We start from the raw sequence: 22,787 nt of genomic DNA, 5'->3' as shown, positions 1-22,787 counted from the left end.
TTTCCTTGGGCAGGTGGTATCACAGCTTACATTGCAAAACATCTAGACTGAACAGGGGCTTCTTCCCTCTATACATAAGGCTGCTGAACTTGAATGTCATGTGTGATGACCGTGTCCTGGCCCAGCAATCAATGAGCCTCAATCCTCACCACTAACACCAGGGAGGATGTCTCATATAAGAGGAAAGGATAACAAATACACAGAGTAAAGTACAATTTCCCTTAAGTGCAGATAGAGATCACAGTCAGTCTGGGGCTGGTTGCTCCCTTGCTCTCCAGGTCCCCAATAAGACTCCCCACTGGCACAGCTATAGGGTCCCGATCTCAGCCTAGATGGCAAGCTAATCTCCAGTACCCTCTCTGTCCCACCAGTGCTTCGTGTCCCTGCCCAGGTAGCTGACACACCACACACACTGAGATAAATATTTATACAACTTCACAGACACTCCTGGGAAAGACTGACACAGATTCTCCAGCTGTGCCCTTTTACCCAGACTATACAGTAGTAATTTCTGCCACCACCAGCTAATACTTATCAGTTACCCAAAGGCCCTTAAAAGGGTGTCCAGTTATTACTGTGCAATATTATTATCCAATTGGTAATGTGACTATTCAGTTTAAGGCTTATTAGAGTGGCTTACTACAATAAACTCTATAAATATGCAATGTACTCTAGAGCTTACTTATCTCTACACAAACCAGCCACATGTAAAAGGTTTTAAAATATTTAATAATAAATAATGAATACACAAGATAATACAACTACACCACAGTAATATCTAAGAGTTCAGAGATCACACAGAAACTTAAAACAATACAGTAGGAAGTTCTGGTATAACAGAAAAAACACTTGTCTAACTTTCTTCTAAGTTCCTAGCTATTACTACAAGATAACATATTTCTGACACTAATTACATAAGACAACAGACAGAGTGCTGATAAGTGGGATAGATCAAAATGCTCACAGTCCATCTCTCTTTCTATACAATAGTTTTTAAACTCACTAACAAACAGCTCTGCTAGGCCATCCCAAATTACATCATTTTGACACTTAGGTTTTCCCAGTATACACATTACATCATTTTGACACTTAGTCTGGAGTTCCCAGACCAACAAACTGCATTATTTAGCAATCTAACACCTGCTCAGGAAACTACAACAATAAAAGACATTTCACATGTACACTCTAGCAATTTTTCCTTAAGTTAAGACAATACAAAAAATGTGTTCAGCCAGCCACTTTGGCACCACTATTTAGATAATTGTAATTTAAGTAATTGAAATGCTTGGCTTAGTTTTCCTTACAGCAGATGGCAATGTTGCAACAATCTTGAAGTTTACATTTTCCAGTGTTTTCTTTCATTTAAGAACCAACAAATGATAGAATTATGTATCAAATTCTATTTGACTAGGCTGTCAGCCGTCGTCCATCTTCCCCCAATCTTCACATCTCTCCCCCCTTGGAGAACTCAAGCTAGTTTTTCAAGTGACCCTTGAGAAACGCCTCTTAAGAGGGTTAGGTCTATCTGGTTATACCTCATCCCATTCCCTGTCTTGAGACCTCATGTGCATTGGCATTGCTACTCCCACTGCGGTGCTGCACTGACATATAATTTGCTTGCAATCCCAGGCTCCATCTTAGCAACTTGGCATTTTGCTGACTGGCTCTGTTTAACCATGTTAAAAGGTTGTGATCTGTCATCACAGTGAATTTTCTTCCATACAGATAAGGTTGAAGTTTCTGCAGTGCCCACACTATGGCTAGACATTCCTTTTCTACGGCTGCATAGCATTCCTCCCTGGGTTGGTGACTACGACTGAGATAAACCACTGGGTGCTCTTCCCCCTCTGAAGAAATCTGGCCAAGTACAGCCCCCACCCCATGGTTCGAAGCATCCACCTGCACAACAAATTATTTGCTGTAATCTGGACTGGCTAACACAGGGGGTCCTCCCAAAGCTTCTCAAATGCTGGGGTCCACACTACCTTATCTGGCCTGTTCTTCCTTGTCAGGTCAGTGAGGGGAGCAGCAATGGTACCACCTCCCTGACATGCTGAAGGTGCTCTGGCCAGGAATGGCTGTAGATGGCAATATCATCTAGATAAGCAAGTGCAAACCCTCCTACTCCTGCTAGGATATTATTCACCAGCCTCTGGAAAGACGCTGGGGCATTCTTCATCCCAAAGGGCATCTTTGTGAACTCATACAAGCCAAAAGGAGTCACAAAGGCTGACTTCTCTCTAGCACTGGGAGACAAGGGCACCTACCAGTAACCTTGGTAAGATCAATGGTTGCAAGATACTTAGCCCCACCCAGCTGCTCTAAGGTCTCATCTGTCCTAGGCATGGGGTAAGCATCAGACTCTGTGTGACTATTTAATTTCCTGTAATCCACACAGAACCTGGTGCTGCCATCCTTCTTTGGCACCAGCACCACTGGTGAGGCCCAGGGACTGTTGGATTCTTGAATCACCCCTAGTTCCAACATCTCCTGTACCTCTTCCCTCAGAGTTTGTTTGACTCTCTCAGCCACCCTATAAGGGGCCTGCCTAATAGGCCTTTGGGGTCCTGTATCCACCTGGAGCTGCACCAGGTGGGTGCTCCCTGGTTTCCCAGTGAACATGTCCCCAAATTCCTGCAACACTGCTCGGATTTCTCGAACCTGGGTAGGAGATAGCTGCTGGGACATTGCTACCCCTTCCACCGAGGTGTCAGCCTGAGCTTTACTGAGGAGATCAGTCCCCAGATCTCCCTCAGACTCCTTCTGCAATCCACTGCAAATACTCAGCACAAGGATCTCCTTATCACGATAAGGTTTCATCATGTTAACATGGTACAATTTGTGCCCCTGCCATCTGCCTTGCACTTTCACCATATAGTTAACATAGTTTACCTTTCTTACCACCTTGTAGGGTCCCTCCCAAGCTGCTTGCAGCTTGTGTCTGACAGGAATGAGAGCCATTACCTGCTGCCCCACAGCATACTCTCTAGCTCGACCATTCCTGTCATACCACACCTTTTTCTGTTGTTGGGCTTCTGCAAGGTTCTCCTGGGCCAAGCCCATGAGTTCCCAGAGCCTTGCCCTGAGGTTTAAGTCGTATGCCACAACAGACTCCTTGTGAGACTCACACTCACCTTCCCACTCATCCTGAATTAAATCTAGAGGTCCCCTCACCCTATGCCCATACAGCAACTCAAAGGGTGAAAAACGTGTGGATTCCTGGGAAACCTCTCTGTAAGCAAACAACAGATGGGGCAAATATTTGTCCCACTCCCTCTTAAACTGATCTGCAAATGCCCGTAGCATGAACTTGATTGTAGAGTTTAACCTCTCAACAAGACCATTAGTCTGGGGATGGTACGGGGTGGTCTTCATGTGCTTCACCCCACAGGACTTACACAGACAAGCCAGCAGGTCTGACATGAAATTGGCACCTTGGTCAGTCAGCTTTGGAAACCCACCCCTCTGAAAATCTCTTACAAAGCATTTGCCACCTTCTCTGCCTCAATGGAGGACAAAGCCACTGCCTCAGGGTATTGTGTAGCATAATCCACTACCACTAGGATATACTTTTTCCCTGTGGAACTTGGGGTACTCTGAGGCCCCACAATATCCATAGTTACCCTCTGAAATGGCTCCTCAATCACAGGCAAAGGCATCAAAAGAGCTCTCACCTTGTCTCCTGCCTTGCCTACCTTTTAGCACTGCTCACGGGTCCTGCAGTACCCTGTTACATCTCTGGAGATTCCAGGCCAATATAAGTTTTGCATAATACGTCTCTTTGTACGTTATATGCCCATATGACCTGCAAAGGGAATATCATGGGCTTTGGCTAGAAGCGCCAGACAGTAAGCTCTAGGCACTACCAACTACTGTACTCTCTCACCTTCTAGCCCTCCCTCTGGGGTTCACTCTCTCTGTATAGTAACCCTTTGTCCCAGTATACAGATTCCTCCTTCCCTTGAGAATCAGGTGCCTCCCTAGCTATCTGCCTCAGGCCTTGCAATGTAGGGTCTGAGAGCTGAGCCTGTCTCAACTCTCTCCTTGTAACCTTTCCCAGCTTCCCTTACAAAGGAATTCTGGCATCCTCTGACAGCATGTGCCTCACTGTCAGCCTGGATACTACTACTCACCTCTACCTTTGCAGTTACCCTGTCCAAGGGAACATCAGTACCCACAAGCAGCTGTGGCTCACCTTCAGTCTTACTGCTACAAAGAAGCTCACTCCCTGAAGTAACCACCTCACCAGTCCTGGCTGTAAGTATGCAGTCTGTCTGGGTCTTCCCCAGGCTACCAGACCCACATGTTTGTCTCCTAACCTCACAGCATGTAACTGCATAAGTACATGAGCCTGCCTCATCCAAATCCTTCCCTATCAGGACATCTGCAGGATGGTAGTTCTATACCCCTGTTATCTCAAGACAACCTGCTACTGGCATTTTGTCTTTCCCACTTACTGGCTCCCTCACCTTTGGTTCCCCACCTTACCTCTGTGGACACCTGTATGCCACATGGCCCCACTGGTTGCATTCAAAACATTTAACCCTAGCTCCTGGACATGTACCTGGACTAGTGGCTTCCCCTGCTACTGGCATATTCATTTGGGGCAGTCTGTGCTGCTCACCATGGGTTCCTTTAGACCCATGAGCAGTACTGGGGGTCCCCTTCCTGTGCAGGGCTGCCCTGCTTGCCAGGTATAGGTCTCCCTTCTTCCCCAACTCATCTGAAGTAGCACATTGTCTATCAGCTAACCAGATCCTCAGGCAAAGTACTAAGGGCTTGTTCCCTCACCAAAAGGTCTGCCAGCCCTTCAGAAGTGATGACCTGACATCCACTCACCCAGCTATGAAAATAAGTGCTTTGTTCAGCAACATATTCACATACATTTTCATCTGCCTTGTGTCTATACTCACAAAACTTTTTTCTTTACATTTCAGGTGTTAGCTTAAAACATTCTAACAGACATTTTTTTACAGCAGTATAATCAAAACAGACAGAGTCAGGCATTTGTGATATACAAGTTACAGCTTTCCCATGGAGTAAGGGGGTCAGGAACTGTTCCCAGAGCCTTTGGTCAACACTATACTGTTTGCATACCCTTTCAAACGTGAATGAAACTATCAAAATTATCCCACTCTTTAAATTGCGGAAGAAATTTACTGACCTGTTGTGCTTCTGGGGTCCAGTTACTCCCTTCCCCATTACCTCCATGACTCTGGCAAAGAGTCAGCATTTCCCACTCATGCTTCCTCTGATGCTCCTTTTCTTTGGCTTCTATCTCCAAATGCCTGGCCTCCAACTCAAGTCTCTTTAGCTCCAGCTGGATTTTTAAGTCCACTGCAGAAAGGTTGAGCTGTCCATTCTCTGAGGATATTGTATCTCCACTGCCAGTATGATTGCCCTTTGCAGAAAGGTTGAGCTGTCCATTCTCCGAGGATATTTTATCTCCACTGCCAGTCTGATTGCCCTTCGCAGAAAGGTTGAGCTGTCCATTCTCCGAGGATATTGTATCTCCACTGCCAGTTTGATTGCCCTTCACAGAAAGGTTGAGCTGTCCATTCTCTGAGGATATTGTATCTCCACTGCCAGTCTTATTGTCCTCCTGGATGCTGTTTTCTGATGCAGCTGTAACCAAGGCTGCAATCAGGTCTGCCTTGGTCAGGTTTCCATGCACCAGTCCCCTAGCCTGGCAAATCTCCACCAGCTGGCTCCTTGTCAGCTTTCCATACTCCTGTGCTGACATGCTGTCTGCTCACCCTGACTAACTAAGCTAGCAAAAGAAATAAAACAATTGTGATCTGAACTCTTGAGTATACACTGCGTGGCTGATTTAGAGAACAAAATACCTTCAGAGATCACTGTAAATAAGCTACAGGATTCACTCTACCCACACCACTGCAAACCACAAGTGAGGATATCTTATCCCAACCACTACAAACCACAAGTGTGAGGATATCTTATCCCAACCACTGTGAACCACAAATGTGAAGATATCTTATCCCAACCACTGTGAACCACAAATGTGAAGATATCTTATCTCAACCGCTGCCACCAGAAATGTGACGACCGTGCCCTGGCCCAGCAATCATAAGAGCCTCAATCCTCATCACTAACACCAGGGAGGGCATCTCATATAAGAGGAAAGGATAACAAATACACACAGTAAAGTACAATTTCCCTTAAGTGCACATAGAGATCACAGTCAGTCTGGGGCTGGTTGCTCCCTTGCTCTCCAGGTCCCCAATAAGACTCCCCACTGGCACAGCTATAGGGTCCAGATCTCAGCCTAGCTGGCAGGCTAACTTCCAGTACCCTCTCTGTCCCACCAGTGCTTTGTGTTCCTTCCCAGGTAGCTGACACACCACACACACTTTGAGATAAATATTTATACAACTTCACAGACACACCTTGGAAAGGCTGACACAGATTCTCCAGCTGTGCCTCTTTACCCAGACTATACGGTAGTAATTTCTGCCACCACCAGCTAATACTTATCAGCTACCCAAAGGCCCTTAAAAGGGTGTCCAATTATTACTGTTGTGTTTTGTACTACAATTATTATTACCATCAACATAATTGGATGCTACTTCCCACCTGGCCAAAACATCCCTCCCCTAGAAAACCTCCTCAGCTGGTCTACCCACCATCTCCCCCAAGAAACTATCATCTTAGGTGATTTCAATATTGACTGGCAATCCTGTTCTGGCAACAATCCAACCCATCATGTACACCTTCATGGCTTCACTCAACTAGTCCAGTCACCAACCAGGATAAATAAAAACTCCACCAAGCACACTACCCTGGATTGGATACTAGTCAGTAAGAGCCCCCAGTCATATATAACAGGCTGCTTATCAGATAGCCTCAGTGATCGCTCCCCAACATTCCTACTCAAAAAATACCTATACCAAGCTAAACCTGTCATCTACTGTCAAATACATAAAAAACTAAACTTTAACCCACTCACATTCATCTCATCCCTCAAAGAATGTAACTGGCATCCTCTAAAGTACCTCAGTCTAGATGATGCAGTTGAATTTTTAATACTACCTTCCTGAACATCCTTAATTACCATGCCCCATAAGATTCTCCAGAACCAAAGCACAACCCTCCCCATGGCTACAAAAACCACTAAGTCAGAAATGAAAACAGGGATAAAGCCTGGGAGCACTGGCAAAACCAAACCCCTCAGCTAGACAGAAATTCTTAGAACTACGCAATAGAGTCAAAAGCTAATAAAACAGGACAAATTCCAATACTACCAGTCTGCCCTAGACTTCTCACAACACAGCCCCAAACAATTCTGGTCCTCAATAAACTCCATTTTCCACCCAGGTAAAGTCAGTACCACTCCTCCTAACATCCCTCACTCCTCAGAAAATATTGCTACCTCATTCAACACACACTTCACCTAAACCATACTATCACTAGCTAAACAACACAACGCCCCGTCCCTCCAACCCACACCTTCAACTAGTAATCTCCCACTGCCTTCCCTTTTTCTCCTGTACCTACCTCCAACATAAAAAAACTCTTAACTAAACTTAAACCCACCAAATTAGCAGCAGACAGCCTCCCAAGTGAATACCTACAAATCACAGCTGATGCTCTGGCCTACCCAGTATCCATCTTGATTAACTGATCTCTGTCAGAAAGTTACATTCCCACACTGTGGAAAGTATCACATATCATTCCCCTCCACAAAGGTGGACCCTCCACAGAACTAACCAATTACAGCCCCATAGCTATTCTCTCTCCACTCTCCAAAATACTAGAGAGATGCATATACTCTCAGGTCTCAGACTATCTCTTTACTAACAACCTCCTTTCCAGTACTCAGCATGGTTTCCACCCAAACCATAGCACCACCACTGCCTTACTCTCCTTTACTAACACTATCCTTCAGCATAAAAACAATGGCTATCTCTCCTCTGCTACTTTCCTAGACCTATCTAAAGCATTTGACATGGTCCCACACAAACAACTTATCCCTGTCCTCAATAACCTATCCTTCTCACAATCGGTCATCAACTGGTTTCAGAGTTACCTGTCTGACCGCCAACAATCCGTTGTATGGCAGAATGACATATCTCCCCAACTACCTGTCTCCATAGGGGTTCCCCAAGGATCCATCCTTGGACCCCTACTCTTCTCTGTTTACACCAATAATCTAGCCTCTGCCACTAAACATGGCACACTCATACAATACGCAGATGACTCGACCATGATCTGCTCAGCCCAGTCCCTACCAAAACTGCAAAAAGTCACACAGGAAGCCTTTTCCTCTGTTGAAACATGGTTATCCGATGCCCGATTAATACTCAACCCAAACAAAACTAAACTACTCATCTTCCAACCCACCAAACATACTCAAAACAACTCTCACTTTAACATCATGGCAAAAGACACCACCACTATATACCCAACTGAAAAACACCAAAATGCTAGGAGTGGAAATAGACAATAAACTAAAATTTGACATTCACATATCCATGACTATCAAAAAAGTCCACAAAAAACTAGGAGCGTTATACAGAAATAAGCAATTTCTCACCAAAGCAGCAAAGATTTCAATAGCAAATTCACACTTATCTCCACCCTACTTTATGCCTCTCCAATATATACCAACCTAAGGCAATGTGATCTAAACAAGCTAGAGACCTGCTACAACAAAATCGCCAAATTCGCACAGGGGCATCCTACCATAGTCACCACTGTCTCTCACTTGTTGAACTGGGCTGGCTTGAACTCCCTCACCTCCTTCAGTGGTATCAACTCTCACTCACCCACAAACTAGTAAACCATCCACTAAATGTCCCATCCCTCCAGAATCTACCCCAACCCTATCGCACCACCAGACCACTAAGATCCAGCAGCAAAAATCACTTGCAGATCACTAAAGCCAATAACTCTGCTGGTGAAGCACTATTCTCTTGCGCCATAGCCAAATTATGGAACTCACTCCCACCCACAATTACCTCCATACCATCATGCACCCACTTCAAAACTTTACTAAAAGTGCAACTAAAAGCATGCTGGCTATGCCCTTGCAACTCCCACTCTTAATATCATCCACCCCATCCAACCACTACCTTTCTTTCCATTCCACTAACTACCTTGATTATAGCAAGCTCAGATGCTCATAAGCCAGTACTTATTATACAGCACAAACTTCTTCTTCTTGTAACATTTGTTAATGTCTGGTATGCACTTCACAGATAAAGATTCTAGTTGTCTACCGATGTACTATGTTCTTCATCTGTAAATATGTTGTAAATAATTGCTATGTAAATTGTTAATCACTATGTAATCCAATGTAAATACTGTCTGTTTATTTTAACTGTGGAGCTTTTCTCCCCGGGCCTCTGCTGAAAATGGACCTACGTCCAGTCGGACACTCCCAGTCAACAAATTTAAATAAATAAAATAAATAAATAAATACTGTGCAATATTATTATTCAATTAGTAATGTGACTATTCAGTCTAAGGCTTATAAGAGTGACTTATTACAATAAACTCTATAAATATGCAATATACTCTAGAACTTACTTATCTCTACACAAACCAGCCCCAGACTGACTGTAATCTCTGTGTGCACTTAAGGGAAATTGTACTTTACTGTGTGTATTTGTTATCCTTTCCTCTTATATGAGATGCCCTCCCTGGTGTTAGTGGTGAGGATTGAGGCTCCTTGATTGCTGGGCCAGGGCATGGTCATCGTACCATGCATGACAGTGAATAATCAGCTCAATATACCACCATGGCCGGCCTTAGGCATAGACGAACTAGGCAACCGCCTAGGGCGCCGTACAGGCCAGCCTAGTAAAGGGTGCAGTTTGTCTTCATTTATTTATTTATTTTAATTAATTTACTTGTTTTATTATGCGAACACATAATAAGAAAAGTACATTAATTAAAATGAATAAATAAACCACAGAGCGCCGGAAACATAAGGTGAGCGGTGAGTGCTCTCCAACTTTTAAACCTGTAGTGTGGCCAATCAACAACGTCTTAAAAAAAAGCTTCACTCCACCTTTCAGGAGAAATATATGCGCATCATACACATGTACTCAACACCACTGATGTAAACAAGTTCTGTGGTGGCGTGCGGAAATTAAACTAGCACTTCAAGATAGGGACTAATTCCGTGTGTATTCATGTGGCCATTTCGTTTAAAAAGGAGGTAAGTGAGTGTATTTGTGTGTGTGTCTGTGTAGTTTAAACTGGGTTACTGTATGCGAGAGAAAGTATGTATGTATATATATAGAATTTAAGTTAGCCGTTCTGTTTGAATGAGAGAGAAAGTGCATGTGTTACTGTGTAAGAGAGTAGATGTGTGTAGGAATGGAAGGTGTGTGTCTGTGTGTTGTATGAGAGAGTATGAGTGTGTGGAATTTAAACCAGTTTAGGTTTTGTGTGAAAGAGAATGTATGTGTGTTGTTTCGTGAGACAGTAGGTGTGTTTGTGTGTGTGTGTTTATTGCTATGTGACAAAAAGCAGCTGCGTGTATGCAACATACCTCTCAACTGTCCAGATAAAATTTGTAGTTCTGTGATTTGCCACTTAAGATAATTATAAATAAATAAATATATATATATGTGTGTATGTATATATATATATATATATATATATATATATATATATATTAGTGGTTATATATATGGCGCCATTTTGGCTAAGGCCGACCCTGTTTGGAAGGCTTTTCATGGACATAGTTTGATGTTAGTTGAAGATTGCATTGCTTTATTTAGATTTGTGACACATTCCATTGTGAGCTGTAAATTGACTTCTGTTGGCATGATTTCTTCTCTTGTGTCTTCACGGTCTTCAGTCAGGGCTGCTGCAGCAGCCATTTTCTCGCTTTTGTTTCAAGACTTCATGTTTGTATCTTGTTGGGTAGTTTTGTTTTGTAGTTTGTTTATTTCCAGTGGCAAACCATTATATTTCCCAGTCGGTATGCAATGTTTTGCTTAAGGTACTTTCATTCAGTCATTTCCTAATAACAGTCAATGGGACTAATTGTGTGACAAAGTTAGAAGACTTTATCATTGTAAAAAAGGAAGAGCTGCCCTGTACACTAATACTGAGAGGCTAAACAAAGCATGCACCATATAGATTTGTGTTCTTTGTGCAAGCAAATTTTATGTTTTATGTTTCTTGGCAACAAAGAGCAGTGGTTGTTTTCACTGCATAAAAAACTAAGTGCACAGGTTTCATAAGAATATATACAAGTAAAGGAAGGGCGTTAATATTCCTCATGTTTCCAAACCTGGAGTTAATGTACAGTTCTGCAATAGCTTGATAGGATTGAACAGCTATCTTTATAATATTTTTATAGTTATGATTTCAGTACATTGTAGACCTAAATACTTTATAAAGTGATATTCACATAGATGGACTTCATAATTTTAACTGTTGTTTAGCATATTTATGTATGGCTTAATCTTGTTGACATTAACCTATAAGTTATCCAGCACCAAACACTGAGGTACATCAGGCTCACTAGGCACACAAGGTATGAAGGATAGAGATTTCCTTAAGAACAAGATGCAGCCTGCTGTGTCGGGCCTCTTAACACCCCTGGACTGGTGTTATTTATATAATAACACACACCATGTTGGGCATTATTGCTTGCATAGAGAATCATCAGTAACCCTATGTAGAAGATTCTACAGGAATGCGAAGTGTACTAATTGGCTCTCTCAGAGAGTAGCTGATGCTTGGAATAGACTAGCAAACTATATTAAAGCATGCACTAGTTTTGATATTTTTAAGGACAGCCTGGGCACTTATGGGAACAACTGTTTTGGTATATTGGGAGGCTAGAAGGGCATTATTGCCCATGCATGAAATATTTGTATGTATGTGTTTCCTTCCATAATCCACTGCCATGTTGGCAGATTAAGTGATGACACTAAGTTTTCCTTAGGTTTGTGTGTGAATGTCAATACGTATGCATATGTACCATATGATGGGGGACTGACTTCAACAGTTGGATGACTTCTTGCCTTGTGTCATTGCTTACAAAGATGGCTTGCAGGCTCATGACCATGAGGAGAATGAAACTGGGTATACAGAATGGATGACTGGACCGTCATCATTGTTCTGCAGTTTAGTTTAATTTTTTAAGCACCATGGAAATTTGTTGGACTCTGTGTGCTGTAAACAGTGGTTGTGATGTCTTTAGCTGGGAAATTTGTTGGGAGTGTATGTGTGCTATAATGTGTGCTATAAACAGTGGTTGTGGTGTCTTTATCTGGTTTAAAAAATGTGCTTCTAGCTTAAGATAGCAAGTGGCACCTGTTTGGGTGAGGTTTCCAGTGCTTGGCCTTAGCCTGCAAACAGAAACCTGATACCAAGTAACCATTTTCAGTGGGGGAGAAAGTTAAAACCTTGACTTAAGATCAGCAACCCAGATTCCAGCCCACCCATCCTAGTGGTAGACCGGCAGTTTGGCCCATTGTATAGCTGACATCCGATGAATGCTTAGAAAAGTGGCATTACAAGCACTGTCTTTAGCAGAACATAATTGTTTGCATATGGGCACATGTGTGTGTGTGTGTGTGTGTGTGTGTGTGTGTGTGTGTGTGTGTGTGTAAGCATGCACACATATAGCATACAACATATACCACTGGATTAGTACTGTAGGGTTGTTAGCTACCATGCAAGAAAAATTAGGAAACATGAAGAAAATGTCCTTTTCTCTGCTGGATGGTAACCATAAATTTCAGCTCTCACTTCTCTTTGCTTGTGTTCTTAGCTGGCAGAAAGAAAGAAAAAAATGAATAGGCCTTTGGGGATGGGTGGACTTGATCACGTATTTGGACAGAGAATGCTTTTGTAGGGGACCAGGCCCTCCCTGCACCCCCGACATTCCCTGCTAATTATATGTACTAAGTCTGAGATAGCACTACATTGGAGACTATGTTGGAGATACGGCACAGTCCCCCAAGTCCCACTGTACCATGATCTTAGTGTAATGCTGTTTGTTTTCCAGAGCTGATTTTGAACATTTCAAATAGTTGCTCTTATGGTGTTGACCATGTAAATTTCAAATAAATGCAATAGACTTGATTAAGTATATTAAAGAAAGATATAAATAATAATAACTGAGTTGTAAAAAAGTAATGGGGACATGAACATTTACAGAAACAGAGAATGAATATTTAATAAGGGATATTAGAGTAGAAGTGATAGAAGATATTAAATACGTGAATGTCAGTTTGTCACCTGGTATAGATGGCCTTGATTATGAATTTTATAAAGAAATTAGTAAATTTCAAAAAGTTGTATCTGTAAGGGTAACAAATGAATGGCAAAAGTAAGGTTTTGAGAAAAGTAAGGTTTGTGAGGGGGGTGATAAAGTTGATTCATAAGGAAGGAAAAAAAGAATGTTTAAATAATTGGAGACCACATGGCTGGTTTTAGGCAACAGCTAACCCAGTAGTTGCTGGGCAACCCCTGATCCTGGAGAGGGCAACCAAAGCAACTTATCTTATTCTGATATTTTGTTACATGTCTGTGAAACCAATAAAAGCTAGTACAGAAATAGCACAATCACAATGATGCAGTTCCATACATACATTGTCATACCATTCCAGACACAGCTGAGACTGCAAACAATGTCTAAACAGCAAACTCTGTGCTGGGTGAATAGGACTGTAGAAAGTGGGAAAGAGTAAGCAGAGGAACATACAGAAGGACAATGAGAAGGAAAGAGTGATATGCAGTAGGGGAGGAGAGGTATTTTCTTGTGGGACAGGTGCCCTTTTATAAGAAAAACAGAGAGGGTAAGTAGCATGAGGGTGGTGTGGGTAGGAAAAAGGATATAGTGATGGCAGCAACAGCAGACAAACTGATGCAAAAGGGCAGCAGGCACTGAATTTATAGATAAAACATTAAAATGTAAAGTTGTTTGTCAATAGCAACCTCTTCATTAGTTACAGATTTCTTTAACATAGAATTATTCAGATGGTTTTTACTTCTGCAGAGATTGTGTGTATCAAGTGATATTGGTGGATTGTAATTACAGAAGATTTGAGTGGCCTTTTATGGTTGAAATTTTCTGAAATGGGTAGTTAATTGGTTCATACATTTTGTTTCATTGCTTATTAAAAGAATGTTTAAAACTACAAATTTAAAACCCATTCTAACAAGTGGTGCTGTATTATACAAGGAATATAATTTAATACAGTCAGGAAGATGAATCAAAAAACAAATACCTGTATGCATGACCCTAAGAAATGTGTGCAAGTAGTCTGTTATGAAAACAGCTCAAAGGTAAACTTAATCCTCCACTAGCCAGATGCATTTTCTATGAATCTGGGTTTTCATGCTATTTTAATGAGTATGAGTTTCAAGGGCAGAGAAGTTTACAGCTCATGCTAAATCTGTATTCATTGCGAGACTGTATTGTTTGTTTAGCAAATGGCTATCTGTGTTTGTGTTATTTTATTTCAGTATATCTGTAAATATTGTGTGTTATGCCACGGTGGTACTGCAGTAGCATTGTTACCTCACAGCAAGAGGTTCTCCCGTTCGATTCTCAGCTTGGCTTGGGAGTGCCTTCTGTGTGGAGTCTGCATGTCTTCCCCACGGTTGGGTAGCGTTCCAAAGACATGCATGTGTAAATGGGTGTGCCATTGTTGAAGGTTTGGCGTTGAGCTGGAACCTCGGCGTTTCATAAAAATCTACTGCCAATCATTAGCGGACCGGAATTCCACTGTGGCAACCCCTTACCTGGAAAAGCCAAAAGACAAATATCTGCAAACATTGTGGAAGTAAATAAGAAAACAGTATGCACACTGATAGATTTGAACAGTGTGTATGGTAACTGGTGAGAAATAGCCAAGTAATGGAACACTGGAATGGCTGGGAAGGGGGCTGCTGCTGGAGGGTAGAGGTTGCTGCAACAGGGGTTACTCGGGGGGTGCAATCTATTACCCTGCTAGGGCCCTATTTGACTATGATCCAGTTCTTTTATTTAAAGTAGGAAATAAGTACACAAAGGTAGTTGCAGTTTAACTACATTACAAGGTATATTTTTCTTCTTATGCATTTAAATGATTTAAGGAAATTACTGGAGTGGCTTTCTTGGGGAGTGACCTACCTGTGGGTGTGGCTCAAATAAGGTTGTTTTGTGAGTATGTTGTGGGTAGGGTGCAAGGGGGCGCTGGAGCACTACTTCGCCTAGGGCGCCATTTCAGCTAAGGCCGGCCCTGTATGCCACTTGCTGTAAAGCATCATCTATAGTAATTACTCTGGCAAATTGCTTCATTAACTGGTACAGTTAGCCTGATTTCTTATACAATTACTTGCTGAATGTGCAATAGTCAGGAGTGAGTCAATATGAACTTCAGAATATATCATACTACAACTGATTTGTAATATCTAATCAATCACAATGTGAACTCACAATCTTTGCAATACCTACTAGTATAATTTTGTCTAATGTCTTCCATGTGGTGTTTTGTGTTGTTAATATTTTAATTATTACTGTATGTGCATTAGTCTTAGTCCATCCTAATCCTCCCCTCTCTCTACCTCCAATGCTCCTACTGTCTACTTTCAAACTTTCATGGAAAAGTGCTGCAAATACAATAGAAAGCGACTCTGTAAAGAAAAAAATTGTCAATACTTTTTGCTCTGTTCATTTGTTTGCATAACAGGTGGCCTTCAATTAATGTAAGAATGAAACACTTTTACTCAATGCTTTTCTTATATGTTTTGTATTTAATATTCTTTTTGAGGTTTGATTTCATCTTGTATGCACACCTGTCAACTGTCCCGGAGTTTATATAACATCTCTCTGACTTATTGCCTATGGTAAACTGCTAAATATTAGTCAGTCAATACTGCTAGACTTTAGAGTTTCATACACGTTTATTGAGCAAAAAAAAATGCAGGTCGATGCAAAACCCGCTGTTCTATAATGTTTACGTGAATAAAAGGAACGCTAAAAACGGTTTCGATAATTTAGACCCCAATTACTTTAGATTTGCCTAAAATTCTTAAAGAAATCGAGGTATGTATTCTCTGTGCTGAGGCTGAAAAAGCCCCCTTGGTTCAGTGCTCTAACCCGTTTAACAATGAAAATAAAAACAAAACCAGAAATGTTTAAGGGCACATCTTCCTCGGACATACACAGAATAATAAATGTAGAGTTTTGAAAATTAACATGGTTTCTAACAGAAAAAAAAATATTTACAAAACTAAAGACAAGGCCGATTTAACAAAAATCTTAGCCTCTTGCCGTGACATTGTAAGGCGACAATGCCGTGACTCGGATTCGAACCGAGGTTGCTGCGGCCACAACGCAGAGTACTAACCACTATACGATCACGGCGAGCTACTGAGGCTACTGAAAAAAACCTTTCATAGTAGCTGTTTCCTACTTTACAAGCAATGACGTTCTCTTCAATGTAAAACAGTTTTTTCTGTTGGGAACTTGGGATCAGGCAACTGTTTTATCCAGTACTGCGTACCGATAACGTAAATGACGTGAGGGTGATTGCCCTATCTGGAGAAAATGTTTTCCCCCACTTTGTCTTATTCTGTTACAGCAGAGAACTGTGTAACTTTTAGTACGGACGGCTACAACTAGTAATAAGCGCTTCCACTTTGTGAGCGGATATATGGATAAGGAACAATACAGATAACCGTGAGTATGAGGGTTACAATTAATCCCTCTCAACCAAAAGATGTTAAACGCACACTTTCACTATTAGGATTTCGGTCCCAGCTCAGACTGTAAGACTCACTTTCGTTACGTTATGAACATTCCTACTTATGGTGTATTTTTTTCCTATAAAAAGTATTGTAAATCCGTTGTCCCACTCTTGTTTTAGTTCCCAGCGAGAACAAAATATTGTAATTTAGAGTTCCTAACAGCTTCTATAAGTACTACTGCAGTCACATAATGTAATAAATACAATGTTCTCCGGCAGCTTCTACAAACAAGAGCAGAAAACGTCCAATTTATCAATAACTTGTTTCATATGTCACTAGCTTTTAAATTCAGCAAATAAGCACAATAACATTGCAAAAGAAGACCGCAACTGCAATATTTTCCTCCTGAAAGTTGTGCTCATCGCTTTTCGTGTAAAACTGTATACAAAATCAATGTTTTCTGCTAGAGGTTGGTTGTGTATTTTGCCTAGTATTTTATTAAACTATACTGCTGGTAAGGCGGCAACGCTATTTTCTATGTCGTATTTAAAGGCACTAAGTGTAAAGATGTCTAACGAATTTAATATAGATTAAGCGCGGGCAAACTTTCATCTAATAGCAGAACACCGATAAGTTCGGCCCACAGCAGGGGCAGGTCCATGTTCTTATCTCAGTGTCATAATGATGCCTGCAAGCCCAGGTGAGCTAAGACGGGGGAAATTTGATTTTCTGACAGCAAAACTCATTGTACTGAAGCAAAATAATGCTGCATACGTTTTACTTATTTTCTGCTGTTTTTAATATGCTTTACAGAAACAAGGGCATCTTTAGAACTTCTTCTTTGAATTTGTTTGCCACAATAACCAGTGTTGCAAAGAACACTTAACCAAGTAATGTAAGAACTCTGGACAAAACCAAATTAATGGAGGACAAAGGCCCAAAATAGAAAATATTGCTTTTATAAAGTTAAGACAGCTGTTAGAATAATAATGCATTTTGTATTCGCTTGCATTTTTGAAGGATATGGAGTCTGAAACTCACGTTTTGTCATTATTTTGTGACTTCAGTTCTTAATGATTTTCCTGTAAATTACCAATCTTATGAGGAACAGACCAAAATATGAGGCATAACTCTGGACAGTTGCGAGGTATCTTGCAAGCATATTTTTTCACGTTATTTCAGATTACTGATATATTAAATTATAATATAAGTGATATTCTTGATTCCTGAACCACTGCAAAAGCTATTTAGAAGAATTATAGAAAAAACAAACAAATTACTGTACTTAGCAATATATTGTGACGCTACCTTTCAACTGTACCTCATGAGAAATGCTTCTTATTTTGAGGCTTAAAATTCGGCGATGTTGTAGAATCGTACCTGCTCTGGTGGTACCGTTCTACAACAATGCCAAAAATTCCATATTCCATCCAAAAGGGTCTTGGTACATAGTCACTGCTAAGATTTGTTTTATTTTAACAAACATCTATGCTAAATAAAACAGAATAATACTGAATTGTTTTGATTAATCAAAATAAATAAAACACTTTTATGCTATGTTGTGAGCTTCCTAGCTAAAGTCTTAAGTGTTCCACAGTTTGTCCATTTTTTTCACAATGTAAGGGGTAATCCACATTTTATAGAAGAAAGGTGAAGATCTATGAGGCTGTCTCTGACACTCGTCCCACTCTGCCGCCTTTCACCTGAAACGTTTTCAGCTCTGCTTGGAGTGATTAGATGAAGCAACTCAGAATACGTTAATATGCGACAACTGTTTGCATGGAGTAAAGTTGAAATTTAAATTGCATGGCCATCCACTTTTATCACAATCAGATGTCTGTATTCTACAGAGAAGTGGGTATAACTTTTGGGTGGGGGTTGGGGTTGTCTGGTTGAAAGTAACTGACTCTCTTATTATTTGCCTAGTTTAAACAGTCACACTCTGGCTTTGCAAAACTAGTGTGCATTTGTGTTAAGTAACCTGGGCTACTTAAAGGACATCTGATATGCGCAGACAAAGATAGCATAATTGCAGGGGTTGTCTGAGTAGGACAATGACTAGGTAGCTGTCTGTTGTTTGCTCATTATTATGGCTTTGCAGGACTAATGTGATTACATGTGTGAAGAAACTTGGATTACTTTAATAGGTGTCAACTATTTGTGCAGAGTAAAGTTGAAAATGTTATGTTCTATTTTTTTTTTCATTTTGTAGCAGAAGTAGGAGAGAGGTTGGTATTATTAGTTTTCCCAGATGCCCAGTTGAATACAGTTATTTCCTCCACAGTTTTTAGAGTGCAGTCTTGCCTAGTTAGGATTTGTTGAATGAAAACAGAAATAAAAATGCAAAAGTAGGACACTGTGAGAAAAGGAAGAAAAAAGTAATTTGGATAGTATGAATAAGCAAGGATGGGAGGGAGAAGGGGGCACTGGGTGATGTGCATGGGGGGCAATAGGCAGTGGGGGGGAGCGCCATATAGCCCTTCACCTATGGCACCAGTTCATCTAAGGCCAGTCCTGGTTCAGGTCAGTGTCTTTAGTAACACATAACAATTCTGAACCAATGTAAAGCTACCTAGAATTAGAAGTATTTGAAAATTAAAGGGACAATATATACACAAATGATTGTGTTACCCACATATTGAGTTTGCAGTACGGACGCTTTGTTCAATCCTTCCCGTCTTTCACCTGAAACAGATTTTAGTTCTGACAAGATTGATTAGATGAGTATAAAGCTTAGAGGTGCCTCTCTTTCTTCACGTAACAGTCTTATTCTCTAGTTCAGGGTCTGGTTCCCTCAGCTTTCCCTTGACTACAACACTGACTACCCTATAAAGAGGCTTGTGACTACTAGATTTACCTAGTTAACAAACAAAAAAAGTAAAACCAATGAGATTCAGCAAAATATACCAAAGACTTAATCTGAAGATGATAAATTTGTTTATTATCTTTTTGACTAGAATATCTAGTATGATGATGTCTGGATCAGATCATTAGATTCCACAGGTAATCAATTAAAGTCTAAGTTTAAAGCATATTACCAGCATATTCACATGGAAAACACAGCAATAGCCAATAGACCGGAAAAGGTCAACTAATATTCCAGTCCCAAAAATAGGCTATGCTAGCTAATGTTCAAATTATCAAACAATTGCACTTGCTTCACATACCAGCAAGCTAATGCTCAAGAACATGTAAACTACATTCCAGTAATACAGAGACTGAGAAATGATACATGTACAAGCTGGTTTTAGAATGGGCAGAGGCAGCAGGGATCAAACTGTCAACACCAGCTCTGTAACAGAAAAAAAAAAAACAAGGCAGTTCCAAATAATCTTTACATTTTTTTCCTGACTATTCTAAAGCCTTGACTTGTGGCCCATAACAAATGTTAGCAAGTGCTTACAGAAATGGTTATAGCAAGCCATGTCATTTACCTCTGGGGGAGTATGTATGTAGACGTAGATACAACATTTAGAACCTAATATGGGACTCTCTTAAGACTGATAAAGGGATAAACTGTTTATTGTCACCTTATTCAATTTATATACTGAATATATCACTGCGGTGGTGGTGCTGCTGTAGCGTTGTCGCCTCACAGCAAGACGTTGTCCCATTCGATTCTCAGCTAAAGCGTCTTCTGTGTGGAGACATGCATGAATGGGCATACTTTCATTGAAGGTTGTACGTCAGGGCTGGCAACTCGGTACGTAAAAATCTGCTGCCAATCATTAGCGGACCAGAGTTCCTCTGTGGCGACCCCTAACTGGGAAAAGCCAAAAGATACAACAACAACTGAATATATCATGCAAAATGCTCAGTTAGATGAATCAGATGTTGGAATCAAAATTGCTGGGTTAAAGATTAAAAATTTCAGATATGTTGTGACTTTTCAAGATAGCTGCACACTCATCAACGGTTTAACATCAGCTCTCCCAGAGTGAAAACAAAACTAAAAGTCAAGGGCTAGGAATTCTGTCACTTTTAGTAAATTCAGTTACTGGCTAGTAAGTATACTGCCTGCATGCCAGCAAAGAAGAAACTAAGAGAGCCTGAAAGAAAATCAACTAGAAAAGGTAAGGATAAAATACTGACCGGGAAGAATCCAAGAATCCTGCAGCTGTTCAGCAAAAAGTAGTTCAAGTTCCAGCATTGGTGCAAGACATGGCTTCTAGTAATATAAAGGGGAAAAAATGAGTCAAATGTGCTCAGAGCAGATTAAAGTAAATTAAACACTGAAGGAATATATCAATTCAAATAAAAGGCTGGAAAAAAATGGAAGAAGCTTTAAATAGATATTAAGATGAGTTGATAAAAGTGCAAAAATCAAAGGTCAAAATGAAAGAAAGGCTGGCTGAATGTGAGACTATTTAAGAAAAGATGTTTCAAAAACTGGTAGACTTAGAAGACAGAGCACATAGGGAAAATCTGAGATTTTCTGCTGCACTTGAGAACTTAGAAGAAACAAATAAGCAGCTGGACTGGTATTCTACAGTAGAAACTGTTAATTGAAAGTACAGACTGTGCTCCAGATATGGCAATGAGAAAGCAACCAAGACCTGTATTACTAAAGATGCAAATCTAAAACCAGCAGAAAAGAGTTGATGCCCTTGCATTCACTGCTGCAGCATTTTTAACATTAGGGATTCCCTGCTGTGGAATCTCCTCATCTGGCCAGTATACCAAAGACTTTCTGTTGCATTTAAAGGTATGCCTGAACATCACTCAAACACTCCTTGCACTACTGTAGGGCATAAAGGTGACATTCAGGCTTACCATAAACAGAACTTTTTTGCCACCAGTCCGAATGCATCTTTTCACCATTGGTCTGTTTACCTGCATCTGTTTTGCCAGTTGAACGCATTTTCATTCTCCAGTGACTTTCTACACCTGTTTGCAGTGCAGATAAATGCCTTGTTTTTTTTTTTCTCTTGGGGTTTTTATGTGTTCTTTGGGGTTAATGTCATCCAGGAAGGGTAAATGCCAGAGTGGGAGACAGATTCCCCATAAAGACCGCCACAATAAGTGTCTATTACGTCTACAAGCATCTCATGACCATACATCTTGTTCTATTTGTCAGGCGTTCATTCCGAAAACCCTTTGCAGTAGACTTTCTTCCCTTTCCATGTATCTTGAGAACCAGCATCTTGAGCTTCTTGCTAAAAGATACAGTGGATGGAATCTCCCACCCCAAGGGTCAGCCATTAGGGAAGAAGAAGTTGAAAAAGGTGCAGCCAGAAACTTCTGCTGTCCAGCCTCTTCCAAATGTTTCTCCCAAGGTTGTTATAAACCTGGAGGCTCACCCGGCTCTTTTGTCAGATTCCTTTACTGTGACTGTGTTGGAGGCCTGTAAGGTTCCGACTGGCAGCAAGTCCAATGAAGTTTTGCAGGTGTCCATCTCAGACATTCAGGGAGTACCATAGTTGATTTTTTTATGAGGGACTTAGGGGAATTCCTCAGATTTTAGTTGGGGAAGAAGTTCCTACTGTGGTTCTTGACTACCGTCCTGAATCTGAATCTTCTCAGTTTTTGGAAGGGACGTTACCTTAAAAAAAGAAGCAAAATGTTAAACATATTTCTTCTGCTCCTAGGGATATTCAAAGTGAATTGCAGGCTTTCACTCTGGGGCTATTTTCTGCTATTTTCTGCTTTAATGTCTTTAAAGCCTCCACAAGGGGGTTTCAATTCCTGCTCCTCCATGGTCCTCTACTCCCCTTAAAAGGCCTAGAGAACAGGATTCTTCTGAGACTGCGTCGGATTCTGATGATGAATCCCTGACTTATTTTACTCAAATTCCTTCTCCTTTGGACTGTAGGTTAGAGGAGGAGTAATCTATTAGTCAAGATGCTTCTTTTGAGGAAATTTCCTTTGGGAATACATTCTGTAGGATGATGGATTTTTTTTTAATTTGGATTGTGCTCAAGGCCCTAATATCCATAAAAGATACTATGAGTTGCTACAATTGGAGTCTCCTAAACCTGTGACTATTCCTCCTGTTTTGGCTGCTTTGCCGGATGTTTTTTCCAGTGCCTCTCATGCTCCTGATTCTTTACCTCCTACTCTCAAGAAGCCTGATAGGTTTTATAGGGTGCCTGAGGATTGTTTCTTTTTGTATAAATGTC

The 22,787-nt window shown here is 40.9% G+C and overlaps 1 non-coding gene across 1 annotated transcript; it reads right to left on the bottom strand.

The window, feature by feature from the left end:
- Window positions 1-16,273: 16,273 nt before the first annotated feature.
- On the bottom strand, window positions 16,274-16,345 carry TRNAH-GUG. Its single transcript has one exon. It is a non-coding gene; the product is annotated as a tRNA-His (tRNA).
- Between the last annotated feature and the right edge of the window lie 6,442 nt (window positions 16,346-22,787).

Source organism: Protopterus annectens, chromosome 7.part0 (assembly GCF_019279795.1).
Source record: "Protopterus annectens isolate FY-2018-M chromosome 7.part0, PAN1.0, whole genome shotgun sequence".
Lineage (NCBI taxonomy): Eukaryota > Metazoa > Chordata > Ceratodontiformes > Protopteridae > Protopterus > Protopterus annectens.
This window is presented reverse-complemented; position numbering and strand designations above follow the sequence as displayed.